Raw genomic sequence first — 15,337 nt, 5'->3', positions numbered from 1 at the left:
CTTCCATAATTTTGCAATTCCTTTCTTTCTTCGAATAATTTCTGTTCCATTATGACCGGAAAAAAAAAAAAAAAAAAGTAATATTTTGCTTGATATGGAGGAATACATGGTTGGATAGTTGTAAGTTTAAATCTCAAGGTGAGACTAAAGCTGGAGCAAATGCAGTGAGGCTTTCAGTGCTGCAGGGAGGCTTGTGAAGAAATAGCCTGCTTTTGAAAACAAGGCTTTCACCTGGCCCCAAATTTGTATTTGTTTCTCCATCCGTATACACAGGACTTTGTCGATAGAAAGTGGTCTCTATGCAAAAGCTGTCAAAATAAACACAGTATAAGAGGACGTTTCTGGTGATGCTTTACTGAGACAGAGTAAACTTTTAACTCTCAGTTGAAGAGCCATTCACAAGTTGATCAGAAGATGGGTGAAGTTTTTATGATTAAGGCATTGTACTGGAATCTAGATAAAACCCTGGATCTGTCAAAGGCTTTGTATGTGTCCTTGGGCAAGTTTCTTAATCTCTCATGAACCTAATTCTCACTCGGCTACCTGCTCTTATTTAGTCTGTAAGCTCTTCAGACTCCCATTAGGAGCAGACAGGTTCCAGTCTTGTGGCGTTACCCTGTGCTACTGTAATCTAAGTAATAACAGTGATCACCCTGGAGGGCCAAATATTGCAGTTCCTAAATGACCACAGTGTGTTTCAGAGGCTCTAAACAAAATTACATATGGTCTTCTTGGTCCCATACACCTGCCCCCTTAGCTCTATATCATTCTTATATACTATTTGATAATTAATTTTGTACCCATTTTTTTCAGTTCAAAAGTTTTAAAATAATGCCTGAGCACTGCAGCAACCCACATCCTGGGATGTTTCCAAAGTGTGATTTTGAAGCTATTCAATTTATGCTGTCAATCAAATAAGACATAGGAGGTGCTGTGGAATGGAAGGAGCAGTTCCATCAATACTGCCTTTTGGCATGAAGTGGCTGAAGTGAGTTGTCCCCCACACTGCTCTTGAGCGTGGTTTTGGAAAGAGCTAGCTGGGAGCTGGGCAGGGCCAGGGAGAAGGTCAATAGTAACCAGTGGGCTCACTGGTCAAGTTTGTTCAGTGACCATCTTTATTTACAATATAGCATGTTCCTGTATAGACAAATTTAGACCGGATTGACAGAGGGAATTAAGCATTTGCTGGAAGGCCACAAGTCAGGTTCTTGTGCATGCCATTTCATGATAAATGAGCAAGCACATAGCTGCAAATTTCTTATCAATGAAACATTTAAATCCATTCCCAGATACAACTCAGAAATAAATTTTTTAAAAGCAGGACTGGACTTTTATTTTTTACAAGCTGCATTTGTTATATAAAAATGTTAGCACCAGTTAATTTTGAAAGACAAGTCAGAAGTAAGATTAAAAGATGAATCTTGACATCCTACATGGCTTATTGTGTCCCACAAATTATAACCATGGCTCAGGGGAGTTAATTTTCACATAAACACAAGTATGTTGCAGTGCAGCATGAAATACTTAGCTCCTCAAATTCCTCCTCAAGTGCATTGAGCTCTCTGCTACAGAACCTGAATTGTTTCCAGAAAAATACATCTTTTTTTCTTTTCTTGTTCCTTAACTACACTGGAATCTTGATAAAACATCTGGATCTCCCTTCACCCAGACAGCCCACACCTTTGTGAAATTAAATGCATATTGGGGACATTCTCTGGAAATCGCTAGCTGCTTTATACAACCTCTCTCCATCTCCCTTTTTCTTTCTCTCTGTAGCCTTTGCGTGGAGTGGGAATGTGTGACTTAGGCCATCAGTTGTGCACACTTGTGAAGCTGTGGGCCCCAGTTCGTGCTGTCTCTCCCTGTTCATCCTGATGCCCCAGCACATCCTCTGGGCACCGTCAGTCCTTTCTTGGCTCCCTTGGCAGGCTTCAGACCTCTAAGCTTGGCTTGGAAAACCTCTCAGTAGTGTTTCCCTTTTTATGCAGAAATGAACTGTGTGATGTATTGGACCTTTTATTTGTTGTTGCTACTGACAGGGAGCTGAGCTCCTGATGTGCCCTGCCTGGGCTGCCGGTTCCTCGGATTGCGCTTTTTTTGCTCGTTTTCTCCTTTCCAGTGCCCTCTCGTGGCTCCTCTGAGCAGTACCTGTGAACAGCAACAGCCATTCCTGACTCTAAGGAAACAGGTTCAGAGAGGCAGCAACTGTCAGCTTTTGTATAACTCATATGACTTTTCATTACCATATACACCGGAAATAATTTAGAAACTTAGTAATCACGTATTTAATAATTTAAACGGAAAAAAACCAAACACATTAGTTTTGGACTTGGGTAACATCCAGCTTCAGTTTTCTTTGCTGTTCATCAAATCTAGTCTCATTGATAATACCAACTTGGAGAAAACCTCATTAATCATAAACGTTAGCATGGGACAGAAATTAATATACATGTATTGTTCCATAATAATAATTGCCACATTATGAAAGAAGTCCAACTCAAGTCACAAAATACTGTTTTTGTAAGCCTGGTTAATGAAAATTATGATTTTGCAGATGCTTGTGGAAGAAGGTTCCTTCTCCCTAATATTTCAATTGCAGTTAGATGCCCAGGAGGAAACAAGGAGGAATCCAGTATGTTCAGAGAGTACTATCACGTTCAGATGCTCCCTGACAATTCCATTTCCATAGGACACAATGAATGCTTGCTGTAGGCTCATTCTTAACACCACAGGTCAACTTTCCATACATAATGAAATAGGCATGTAAATCATGACATAAAAATATTCCAGGTCTTATTTGACTTCTGGTTTCAAGGCTTCAGGGTGCACCTGGCTCATCTTCTAAAGCTTTGTCCCCAGCAGCTGCTGGGGACAGAAATTAAAAAAGAATTGACAGCTGATATTTGCATGCAGAGCCCCAGGTCCCAAACGCTTAACAAACCTGTAGGTGCTTCTCTTTTCCATCCTTTCTCAAAGAAACTGATTGGCAGGGTGATGAGGGAGGCTGCCTGCTTCCCATGTCTTCAGGACAACAGTTCAGAGCCTGGCAGGTAGCAGAGGGACTGGCAGGTAGCAGAGGGACTGGCAGTCCCTGTGTGAAGGCTCAGCAGCAATAGGACATGAAGCTATGGGATACAGAGGTGGAGCTGCTGCCTTTTATCTCCAAGACAGCTCCTCCCTCTGCAGGGTGTGGAGAGGCGGGCAGTGCTCAGGTGTCTTTGCAGTCAGCTTTCAGGCTCTGATACCTCTGAGTGTCTGAGTACTGGGTGCAGAGATGCATCTCCACTGCTGAAACAGCACCAGGGCCCAGGGACAACCGCTGAGAAGAGACAAGAGACATGGAGAGAGCTACTTAAAACAGGCATCAGGTAGGGGGTTATTCCATGGGAACAGATAGCTGGTACATTTGCAGGTTGTCCAAAAAATGAACAGTTGGGAGATACAAAAGAGCTACAGATAAATGCAGAATGTATTTAAAAGGGCAGAAGAGCTCTGAATTCTTTAATTAACCTTTGTTTAGGAGAGTTGTCTGGTTTATATAATGCTCCTATTATGACTACATACAATAGCCCTGTGCTGTTCTAGTTTATTAATCCTTGAGAACAAGGGAAATACTGTTGTCTTCACTTTCACATGAGACACTGAAAATAATTGAGAGACTGAGCCACTGAACAGGGAAATTAAACTACCTGCTGAATAGCAGTTTACCTGCTAGATCGTGTTTTCAGAAGTAACTGTGCCTGTATTGTGTAAGGATTTTTTTTCTGTTTTCAGTAGGAAGAATGGGAAAAAATTCACTACCAGCTCCAGAACATGTCATAGGTATCACCCTCTGTATATGAATAGGAACAGAAAAAAGGAGGGAAGGGAAATGGAGGTTTTGGGAGAGAGGAGCACTCATTCCCTTTGCTTTAATTTGTTTTGCTTATTTCCAGGTTGGTTTATACTTTTGCTTTTTTTTATTCAGTAGATTTATTCTTACAAAATATGACCATGAGAACAGATGGCAGCAAAGCAGAGGTTTGTTTTAATTTATGCTCATTTCATTTGAAGATGAAAAGCAAAAGAAATTAATTGGGAGGTACAGTCAGTGCTACTCACTGCTCCACTCTCAGTGACCCATTAACAACACAGGATTCTTGTGGAAAAGATTAATCTCCTCCTTACTTTATTCTAGACAGTCTCAACAACAAGTCATTGAATATAGTTGGTTGTTATAGGGATAAAACCACTCTTACTGCCTTAGAGCAGGTCATTCACTGAGGTCATAATTTGTTCCAAGCAATTCCTTATTGTATTCTTACTGATATTTTGCTCTCAGAGGTCTGGCAATAGAAGGTGGGAATAAAATGCTGCATGGAGAATGTACTTTTTTGCCTTTTTCCATACTCATAACCTTGGAAGGCTTTTGTTACAGAGGTGCAGACATACTCAGTGCCCTCTTGGTTCTTCAGTTATTTTGTCTTGCTTACAGTTTGAGGGGTCTGACATTACAGCCTTTATTTTGGCTTATTCAAAGAAGCAGCCCTGTTTGCCCTCTTGCAGCCTCTTGGAGACTAAGAATATCTTCTTGGGTGTCAAAGATAGAGATTAGGGACCCAAGTCCTTATAATTACTAAGAATTTTTATAATAACTGAAGACCTTTTAGAATCAACCCCAAAATACCCATAAGTTGTGTGGGTGAGGAAAGCAGGCAGGATACCAGGACAGCACCACTTGGTTATTTTATTTTTCCAGCAGGGCTCCCTCCCTGAACAAAGCATTAATAAAGAAATTCTTTCATAAGAGATACTCCACCCATGATGTTTCAGGGCACAAGTGCTCTACTGTGTCTTGTTTGTGGAGGAGATACTATTATTATTTACTACTGATACTGTGTCACTGGTGTGTTTAGTGGTTTGTAAACACTTACGGAAACAGGTCCTTGCAGCTCTGAAGTGCTAATATGCTAAGGTGTAAATAGAAGCAAAAATGGCAGGGGAGACCTTTACACTGTTTGGTAAGCAATTGCTGTCATAAATAACCCTGTTTTTGGGCTCCTCTTGTTCATGTGGGGGTACTGTAACCAAAGACAATTAGTTAAGTTGCATATCAAGTTTTTTCCTCATCACTGTTTTTTAGTAATCCTATCTTGTGGTAGGGCCTGGAGTCAAGGACTGGGACTTCACATGAGCTGAGGAAGAGCTGGAGGTGACAGCGAGGGGCAGATGGGCACAGTGAGTGCCATTTTCTAGTTTGGTTTTTAGCCCTGCACATTTGGGGTAGCTAAACTAATGTCCATGGGGTAACTTGTTTTACATCTACAGAGCTGTGTCTGGACTGGCATTGCTGGTAGCTCATTGGTCTTGTCTTTTCACAGTATTTCACTAATTTCAGTGTTAAACAAAGGTTTGCTCTTCTTTGCTCTTCTTTGTTTTTGAGAGCAGGAGGTTTTCCGCAGTATTTGCAGTGGCAGAATGAGACCCAGAAGCACTTTTTGAAGCGCATTATGTTTGGAAGAGTCTGCCTGGTAATGCACTGAATGTATTAATTTTTCCTTCATGTTACTGGGGCCGTGGGTGCTACCCACGGGGTGGGCAGGACAGCGTCCTGTTACCCCATTGCACTGCCCAGTGAGGTAGACAGGGCAGCCCCAGCCCCATCACCATGGTGCTGTGGCAGGGCCAAGGCCAGGCCATGGGGCTGGGTCGGGGTCAGGATCAGGCCTGGTGAGGGTAACCATGTCCAGCACAGCCCGGTGATCACAGGGCAGAGCCATGGTGATGATGCAGGGCCAAAGTCAAGCTGTGATGTCATGTCAGTGTCAGGCCTGGTGACAGTGACCAGAGTCTGCTAGGACCCCATGATGGCCGGGCAGGTGGGGTGGGTGGGCTGGGGCCAGGTTGGGATGCCAGCCAGGGAGGGAAAGCCCAGATCAGCGTGGCAGTGGCCTTGCACAGACATGGCTGGGGTGCTTCTGGGGCTGTAGCCAGGGCAAGGCCTATTGGAACTGCCTCCATGTAAAAGCAGCTCTCAGGGGAAGGAGGGATGGCCCTGGCCGAGGCCTCTGGCTGTCTTCACCACAGCTTTCTCCAAGGTAACCAGCTCTGCTCTTTCCAAGCTGGCCCTGGGCCCGAGTGGCCAAACCTGCAAGAGCAGGAAGGACGTGCTTCAGGGTATTTTCACCCATACTCATTCAAACACAGGCCTTGTGCCAGGGTTCAAACTAATGTTTGCATTTTTAAGTGGCAAAATACTGTAAAAATAAAAATCATAATGATCATGATTGTTATTATTATCTACCCCACTTTTTTTATGTCACTAGGGCTGCCAAAAAAAGCTGGTTGTTGAAACTAATGAGATTTAAGTCAAGGCTTACTGTTAAGCCCATGAGGAGACAGTTTCTAAGTCCAAGCTTATTGGCAAAAGTAGAATTAGTTGGGCTTTGTCAATATGGATAAATTGACCAGACTTCAAGAACAAATGGGTCAGGCACAGCAGTACAAGCCAGCATTAACTACTCAGTAGACAGTCAATATGGGGGACTTATTCTGGAATAGCTAATGCACAAAAGTCTGATGTTGCTATTTTTTCTATGTATTTGTGACCCACTTAAGGTCTCATACACCTTGTAAGAAGTCTATGCACTTCCCAGGTATGACCTTTCCGATAGTGATGTTTCTATGTTCTCAACACCCTCTGTCTCCTCCACAATACAAGTGCGGAAGTTAAAATAATAATTGACATTAATGAGAATTGGAAAAGGCCATCAGGTAGAAGAAAGCTTCTAAACAAGCCAAGAGACACTGAGGTGCATGAAGAAGAGAACTGTCTGAAATGTCAGCATTTCAAACATCAGCAAAGCATGGTCACTCTCACTTTATCTCAACTTTCTTACATATATCTATTTAAAATTGTTTGTAATGCCAGTGGCATGTGGGGTAGTGTCACTGGGCCTCTGCAAGGTGATGCCAGGAAAGCACAATGTGCTCTGCCTGTCATTGCTGTAAGGAAAGGAATGAAGCTGCAGTGAGCAGCCTTGGAAACACCTCATAAATGTTTTCAGGTGCTGACAGCTTCTACACGCTGTGTCCCAACACCTTCAAGTCCTCACACATATTTCAGAAATGTTAAATTGGTTGTGCCAAGAAGTCAAAGAGGCATCGGACAGGAACATGCCTGATTCACATTCAGAGTGGCTGGGTTTCTCCTCTGGTATGGGCACAGCTGTGCTCCAGTGGTGTGTTCAGGCTATTTGTGTCTTGTAATCCTGTCAAAGACCACAGCACAGGCTGTCTCTGGTGAAGCCAAAAGTGCTCAAGTTTTGCTGTGTTTGGTCCCTGAGGTACTTCAGATTCTTGGGGCCATCTAGATGAGGCATTTACACCTTCTGTCAATGTGGCTCTTGGAGAGACCTGGCTAACAGCTGAGACCAAGGCTTGTTGGGCTGTATGTCAAGGCTTCCGCTGGCATTCTCTGGTTTTTTATCAGATACAGTTTTGACAGCATTTGAAAAATGTTGCACGCATCTGTCTTCTTTAAAATTTACTTTTTGTCAGTGTTTTATGTATACTGAATTTAATAATCCTTTGAGGTTTTTTGCTCCCTGAATCTAGTTTTCAAATCAAGTGGAGTTTGGCCCAATGGGCTTTAGAGCTCATTTCCCTCTGTGTTCCGTAACTTTAACACAGGACTATATAGACTAAGGGCTATATAGACTAGACTCAGTTCAGTCTTTCCTGTACTTGTTTTAAATTGAAACATTACGTAATTCCCTGGAGCTAACAGGCTGAAAAGTTTCACAGCTTTCATATTTCATGTGAGAAATGCATTAAAACAAGTAGGGGAAAACTGGGACTTTTTCTTGAAGATTTTTGCATCTAAATATTCACATGGAATGTGTTTTAAACCTCCTTTGCAACTAGATTGTTTTGTTAACACTGTTAAATGTATTTAAGCTGGATTTCAATGCCTACACTTTAAACTCCTACCAGAAACCATCTCCTTTTTGTGAGTCTTGCCTCAGAAATAAACACATGAAAGCCACAAAACAAAAGTGAAGAGTAAATGATGAAAAGTGTCTGTTTACACTTTATTGCACATAAATTACATACAATTTGAATTGTGATTGGAATAATTAAGGAACTGAAGTACTTCTGCTTGCCATATCTTTCGATTTCTAGATTAGGGGTCTGAGTGCAGAGAGCTGTGGTCAAGCAAAGCTGCAGCAGTGTAGCTGGGGTGCTCTGCGTTCTCCTTCTTCCTGAATTATGGACTTGCATATTTTTGAAGATGTATTTATATGCATGTATATAAAAATTATATACATATAAATGTTACATCTAAGTATTATTATACTATAATATTTATATTTTAAGGGGAAAAGTTGTGATAAATTATGAGATTCTAAGCTACTATAGCAGAGGATCTGTGTAAGTATATATTATATACATGTATATAAGTATTGTGTTTCAAGATTAAAAACATCCACTGTGTCAACTTTCAGGGCTTACATTCACTCTTTTGACTGCTTTCTTTAATTTCAAGCAATGCCGAAGAGGCTTTTCCAGTGTTATAGAAACACATAAATTGTGTGCAGGTACATGCTGACTTTCTGTCTTACTTCTGTGGACCAGAATCTTGCTTCAGCTCTGTGTGAGACTCTGCACAATTATCTGAGATTGCAAAGGTGTCTTTTCAGAGCCCTAGGCTTCAAGCTTAGCTCTGTACAAACAAATGTCTAAGCCTGTCTGGAGCCTCTCAATTTTAGAGCTCTCTCCAGACCCACGGGCTATTATACACAAAACTGCTTGCAGAGATGAGACCTTGGTCTTCATTTGGAACCGATTCCCCTCATTCAGAGTTCTTACCTGGCCTGTGTCTGTTTTCTTGTTTTTCTCCTTATATTGTTACCTAGGAAAGGTTTTGCATAAAAGAAGTCATACAATAACATGAGGAATAGCATCTGCATTATATGTCTTTGTAAGGCAGTTAAATTTATAATATGGCTGAGCTGTAAATTACTTGCGTAGATGGCTGTCTCTTTGCATGCTATCACTATTTATAAAAGGTGTCACAACCAACTAGCAGCTCTACCCTGGAAGAGTAAATATGCCTGCTGTTAATCATTAGCTTCAGACTTACTGGGAGACCTAAGCAGACCTGATCTCCAGCCTTCCAACCCATCAGGTAGCACACATGGTGTACATCTGTATTTCTGTGTAAGATTACCATGACAGACGTTCAGGACCCCAAAACTTAGTCCTGTCATGCAATGTTTTTGGATTGACACTATATCTGTCCCTTCAGACAAATCAGAATCTTTGCATGGAGAATTGTATCCATTGCACCTATTAGCATATATTAATGCTAATGAAAATTCCTATTAATGAAGTCATGTCATTAGAGATATCAATTAGTACCATTCAGAAGTTGTGACACACTTTAAAAATGATAGGTAGCCTTCCTTTCTGTTGCATCATGGATTTGTTTGGTTATTACCATATAATATTGGTAGGTAGCTTGTGAGTATTGAGAGGATAATAAAGTAACACCCTTTTTTTTTGGCCTGTCATTTGCAGCCTGTACACAGAGAATGTAAATCATCTGTAAAACATTCTCAGAGTGGAGCTTTCCCCTGTTTGGCACTCACTGTAGAGGAAATGGCAGAGAATCAGCCTGAGATGGACAGTCACTGACAGTTGTGACATTACTAGTAGTATTTCACCTCATTCACTCTTGCTGACCAGCTGCCAAAAGGACTAAGAGCTTTCATATTCTAAGTATGTAAAAACTCAATTAAAAGACTATATATATTTATAGCTTTTTCTCTTTGTTCCAGCAGAGCTGAAAAAATGTTTTCACTGTAAACCAGTGTAGCTGCTAAAGGAATAGTTTAATATTAAAAGTAATGTTTTGAGGCGTTGTTTACCGCTTGAGATGGGCGATTAGTCACTCTCAGCTCATGTGACCTCTGTGCTTTAAAAACTTAACTTTATGAAGAGTCTTTGAGCTCCTGGTTTCTGAGAACTTCTGATTCCTGAGCTGCCAGAGCAGAGAGGAATTATGTGGTCAGCACGAGAATGAACCTCATCCATGCCCTTACAACATTTTCTAGTTTTCTGTTTCAAAGAAAAGTGTCAGACAGTGTGCTTGCCCAGGGGAGCAGACAAAAGCTTCAAGGGAAAATGGAAGGTTGAACTCAGTGAGGGAAAACAGCAGCTAGAGTCAGTTGTCTCCAGGACATTCGTTTCATATAGTTTAATATGAGAAGTTAATCCTTTGGGAAAAAAGAGAGGTAACTTTTAGGCACTGTACTTAAGTTAAAAAATTGTAGACACAGAAGACATTGTGAGTTACAGAATGGAAAGAAGTATTCAGTGCACAGTGGGAATCTGATGAGAATGTTTCCTGTATGCAGATATCTCACTGTCTTTGTGGATTGTGTGTCATGAATGTACACATTGCCACCATACTAGACTATTTTGAAGCAGTTTGTCAGCTTTAATTTAGTGAAATAAATCTGCTGAATAGACATAGTGTAATAATTTCAGATTTTGTGGGTTTTCTACTTTTTTATTAAAAAAAAGAAAGGTGGAAATGGAAGGATTTTCCCCATGAGCACACAAGGTGGAAATTCAGTAAGGGCAGAAAAGATGTTCTGCTTTTAACTCACATATACCTTGCCTGTATCGCTGACACACACAACTAGACTTAATATATGAATCTGATGTCTGTTGTGTTTTGAGGACAAAATTACATTTAGCTTTTGGAGCTCTCTTCTTAAGTAGCCCTACTTGCTGCTTGTAAGGGTGGGCATCAAAATCATGTGCAAAAGTGGTATCTCAGTGTTTAAAGTACTTCTGCCTGTAAAATATACAGTCTGGGAGGTAAAATTAGAGAAGATTAGTTCCCTTTTTACTTTTTCCCTACTTCAATCTCCTGCTTTTGCACATTTCTGGAATCTAAATATTTAGGGATAATTGTGAGCTGACAACTTGATGCACCCATCACAGTGAGATTGAAAACATAATCCATACAAGTCAGTTCAGTACTGGGCTGTGAAGTGTTTACCCTGTTCTTCAAGTGAACCTTTCTTGGCACTTGCAGTTACTCCTTCTGTATCTAGGGGTGTCACCACTAGGTGACTCTCTGGCAGCCTGTTCAGGACAGTGAAAGTCCTTCCATTATGTTTATTGGTATTTAGGTCATGGTAAGAAAGAAACACTGAACCAACACACTCTTTGGTCTTCCTTGTTGCGGCACATCCTCTTTTCCCATACAGATATTTGGTTTTATTTGTCACATACTCAGACAAATATGTATTTGAAGGTAACTTCGTGGGTTAATGAGCATTAATAAAATCAATATGTAATAAAAAAAATGACAGGAGCAGAATTAATAATGAAAAGGATGAAGACTTAGATAGAAAACTAGTATTTTGGGGGAAGTGAAAATTAAATCTGACTGGTTGACTTGCAACACCCTACAGGTTAGATTCAAGCATTACCACCAACACATTTTGTTCATCAAAAAAGAAAAGGCCTTGATTTTTTTGAGAATTACTGCAGAAATGCTTCATTTTACAAATGCAAAAGCCAAAGAAAAAATAAACACTTTTTTCAGTTAGGTCTTTCTACATTGATGTGTGTGTGCAACCAAAACATGGAAGTCAGTTTTCCTCTCTGACTCACCTACTTCTACATCATGTTTTGCATGTTATGATGAAGCTGACTTGGTTTATTGACATCAGCCAAACAGAAAACAGTAAGACAGAAAAATAAACGAAAGATTGCTTTAATGTGAGTAAAAATGTACCCGCTACTAAGAACAAAGACTGCCTTAGAAAACAGACCTATTGTGTGTCTGACGTGCTAGGAAAGAGTAACTTGACTCTGTGTATCTTTGTATTTCTTCCTGGTAAGATTAACCTGCCACAGGAGCTTCTGTGGCACCTTGGAAACCAGAATGTTGTTGTTACTCCTATTTTATGTTTCTGTGAAATGGGGGATAGTAAGTTTTTCAAATTACTTCAGCTGTGGTAGTCCTTGCTGTTGTCAGTAATACTTCTTTTCCTCCTTCCCCCCCACACCTTTTTTTTTCTTTTTTGCAAATAAGATGAGAAGTTAGAAGTATGTCTTTGAATTATTTTTATATATTAAAAGAAACTGTAAGTAGGGAAATATTCTTACATAACATTCTATGGTTCTATGATTCTTGCATATGCTTTTTAGAGCTACTTGTGGTTGTGATAACAGCCTGAGTTTTCTAGATAATTAACTGGCCATAGGAATTACAGAGATGCAGAGCTCACTGGTGTGGCATAATGTATAAAGCAGTGAGAAGGTGGTAAGACAGTAAAAAATTTAGGAAAAAAATATTCAGTCATTATTTTTTAGCATCCTTAGCCTTTTGTGACCAACAAAGTAAGGAATATAAACAGAGTAAAGACATAAGCTTGTTTTAGGTAAGTGTTTTTGCAAATTATGTGCCCAACTATAGATTTTATCTAGTGCTTTTAGCACTGCTTTTATCTGCAGTCATTCCAGCCTTGTCTTCTCAGACTTGGAGAGCTTTGATCCAATGAGCAACTACTGGTCTGCTTATCCTTCCCGTGGTGCAATTCCTCATGCACGGTGGTTTCTGTGTATCTGTTCCCTCATGAGATAATGTGGTAAGAGTCCTTGAGGGCCAAATCCTGCTTCTGCTGAGATTAATAGGACTCATAATTTCTGCCTTAGCAGGAGTGGGATTGAGTCCCAAGCAAACAGAAGAGATGTCCCTAGACATCCTATTTGACAACCCAGTTTCTACTGTCTTACACATCTGTCTTCTGCTTTATATTCAGGATGAAGATGGTAAATACCTGTCCTCTTACAGTAGCAATTACAGCTAGTTATTATCCTAACAGGAAGTGGCAGGGGGAGGATACAGCTCTTTTCACAGCATTTATAATAACCCACATGAAAGTCTAGTACATACAAACATTTAGGTTAACTTTTCCCTGGAGATGTCTGTGTAAGAAATACTGAGACATCCTTGTGCCAGTAAGGAAGAGATGTTTTTAAAAACAGTGCAAAGGAGTTGCTTCTGAGTGATTCATTAGTTTAGATGTTCTGTAGGATAATAAATGGGAAAAGGTAAGGAGGTGTAGCCTGTGAGGTCATTTAGGATTGCTGCCTGCCCTGGTTTGTGGAGTAGTCTCCTATAAGTTATCCTGGGGATGGACTTGCCTTTAATCCTGCAGCAGCTTCCAGGTACTTCTCCCAGTCACCATGATGATGTGGTCTCCTCTCAAAAGGAAGTGGCTCTAAGTGTCCAAAGCGGCTGTAGAGAAATGAGGAGGAAGGGTGGATGGAGTAGACAGAGAAGCAGGATTCGTACATTTGGTTTAGAGGGCATTAGGTGTTTTGACACTCCTGCGGAGAGGAGCAGTGTCTCCATACCTGATTTGCAATCCAAGCAACAATAGTGCTGCCTCAAAGGCAAGTTCATTGCAATACTGACTGCAGATACCATCTTCTGCTGTAATTGTTTCTTGAGACGGGCTTGCCTTCTAGTTCACAACTGTTGTTCATTAGTATCATGAGGGGGCATGTAGGCTTGACAGGGCAGGTTTAGAGGGAAATGAAGTGGTTTGGCTTGGAGTCAGCTCAAATGAGAAATATTTAATAGACATGCAATATTGCAATTACATGTTAAGTATCATATTAATATTATTCCGTAGTCGTGTAACTATACCTATACATAGGGTTCAATATATGGGCCCACGTGTGTGTGTAAATATAAATACAAGAAATTTAAAGGGTTGATTTCATGAGTTGGGGATGACAGCACATCTGTAATGACTACAGATATAAAAGGTAATGACTACAAGTCATGCCAAACATGTACCAGTAAAGACTTTACAGTGTTTAAATATTAATGTCAGTGTTTGCGCAAGATTTTTAATACATTTTTGTAGTGAAAGGCGTGCTCGTGCAATGCCTGTTTTGGCCGACGTTGGGGTAAGCGTGGTGCTTTGTACTTCTTATCATAGAATCATGGAATGGTTCGGGCTGGAAGGGACCTTATGTAGATCCGACCCCCCCTGCGTGGGCAGGGACGCCTCCCGCGTCTGGGATGCATAAACATGAAGCGAGTGGCCCTCGATGTGCAGGTGGGGTCAGCTCCCCGCCGAGCAGCTGCCGGCCCGCCCGGGACACCAGGGGCGGCTGCTCGCGGGGAGGCTGCCCGCCGCCGCTAGGGGGCGCTGGGGCGAGGCTGCCCGCCGCCGCTAGGGGGCGCTGGGGCGAGGCTGCCCGCCGCCGCTAGGGGGCGCTGGGGCGAGGCTGCCCGCCGCCAGGGGGCGCCCGGGTGCCACCGCCCGGCCCCCAGCCCGGGCAGGGGCGGCCCGAGCGCCCGGGGATCCGGACGTGGCTCCTTCTGAGGAGAAAACCCGGTCCCTTGCGGCGGGGTGTTGAGGACCAGAGGCGTGTATTGCCGGCCTCCGCTTCCGGGCAATCGCTGAGACTGCAGCCGCTCCCCAGATACCTCGTGCTCTGAGTGCTTGTACTCCTCCTGCTGTCTTGGATCCCCTTTGCTAAGGCCACAGGAGTGAGGTCATGAAGTTGGCGCTTGAGAGCGCTTTGTTCATCCCCTCCTCCTGTTTCATATCACTGCTGGGCTGTTTTCCATGCTGCAGATGGCGTTTATGGTGTTTAGTCACTCCCACGGTGCGGTAATATCTGTGATGATCAACATTTTTGCCTTTGTAATAAGTTTATTTCAGTTGGCGAGTACGTGTGTCTCTGCCTGTGTAATCTTCTTCTAGGCTATATTCACTCATTTACCAAAAATGTTGCTGTCCTCCCCTTCAGATGCTATCAGATGAACAGTAGGTGTTAGTATGGACAATATGCCCTGTCTCAACTCCAGATGGAAATGCATCCATTCCCAGACTAGATAATTAATCTTAAGTTTGTTTCGTAGTCTATTGTTGACTCAGAGAATATGAGTTTTTATTTAAATTGGTAACTGAAATAATTTGTTCTCTGAGAGCATCTTAACTCCTAGACATTGGTTTTACTACTGATTAAGGCAGAAGATTTACATGGAAGCCTTGCTTAAAACACTGGTGTTACACCTCCGGGCTGTGCACAAAGGCTTGTTCTGCTGCCATCAGAATCAGTTTGGGTGTGGATTTGCTGCCTTTGCATCTGTACTTTAGGTACTTGTCTAATGCAGTTTGAAACAAGTAACTTCACACTATTACAACTCTTGCAACTGTACCTTATTTCTCGATCAAAAATCTTTTCTCTCACCTCTTGGTCTAAAACCCAAACTTGCTACTAAATAGCTTCTTCAGTTGCAGCCACA

At 41.7% G+C, this 15,337-nt stretch overlaps 1 protein-coding gene across 1 annotated transcript in view; it reads left to right on the top strand.

Moving 5' to 3' along the window:
* Positions 1-15,337, top strand: part of EXPH5 (exophilin 5) — a 36,302-nt gene that overhangs the window by 1,258 nt on the left and 19,707 nt on the right. The gene's annotated exons all lie outside the window — the stretch shown is intronic.

Source organism: Apus apus, chromosome 1 (assembly GCF_020740795.1).
Source record: "Apus apus isolate bApuApu2 chromosome 1, bApuApu2.pri.cur, whole genome shotgun sequence".
Classification (NCBI taxonomy): domain Eukaryota; kingdom Metazoa; phylum Chordata; class Aves; order Apodiformes; family Apodidae; genus Apus; species Apus apus.
The sequence above is the reverse complement of the archived record's forward strand: the minus strand, read 5'-3'. Positions and strand labels throughout refer to the sequence as shown.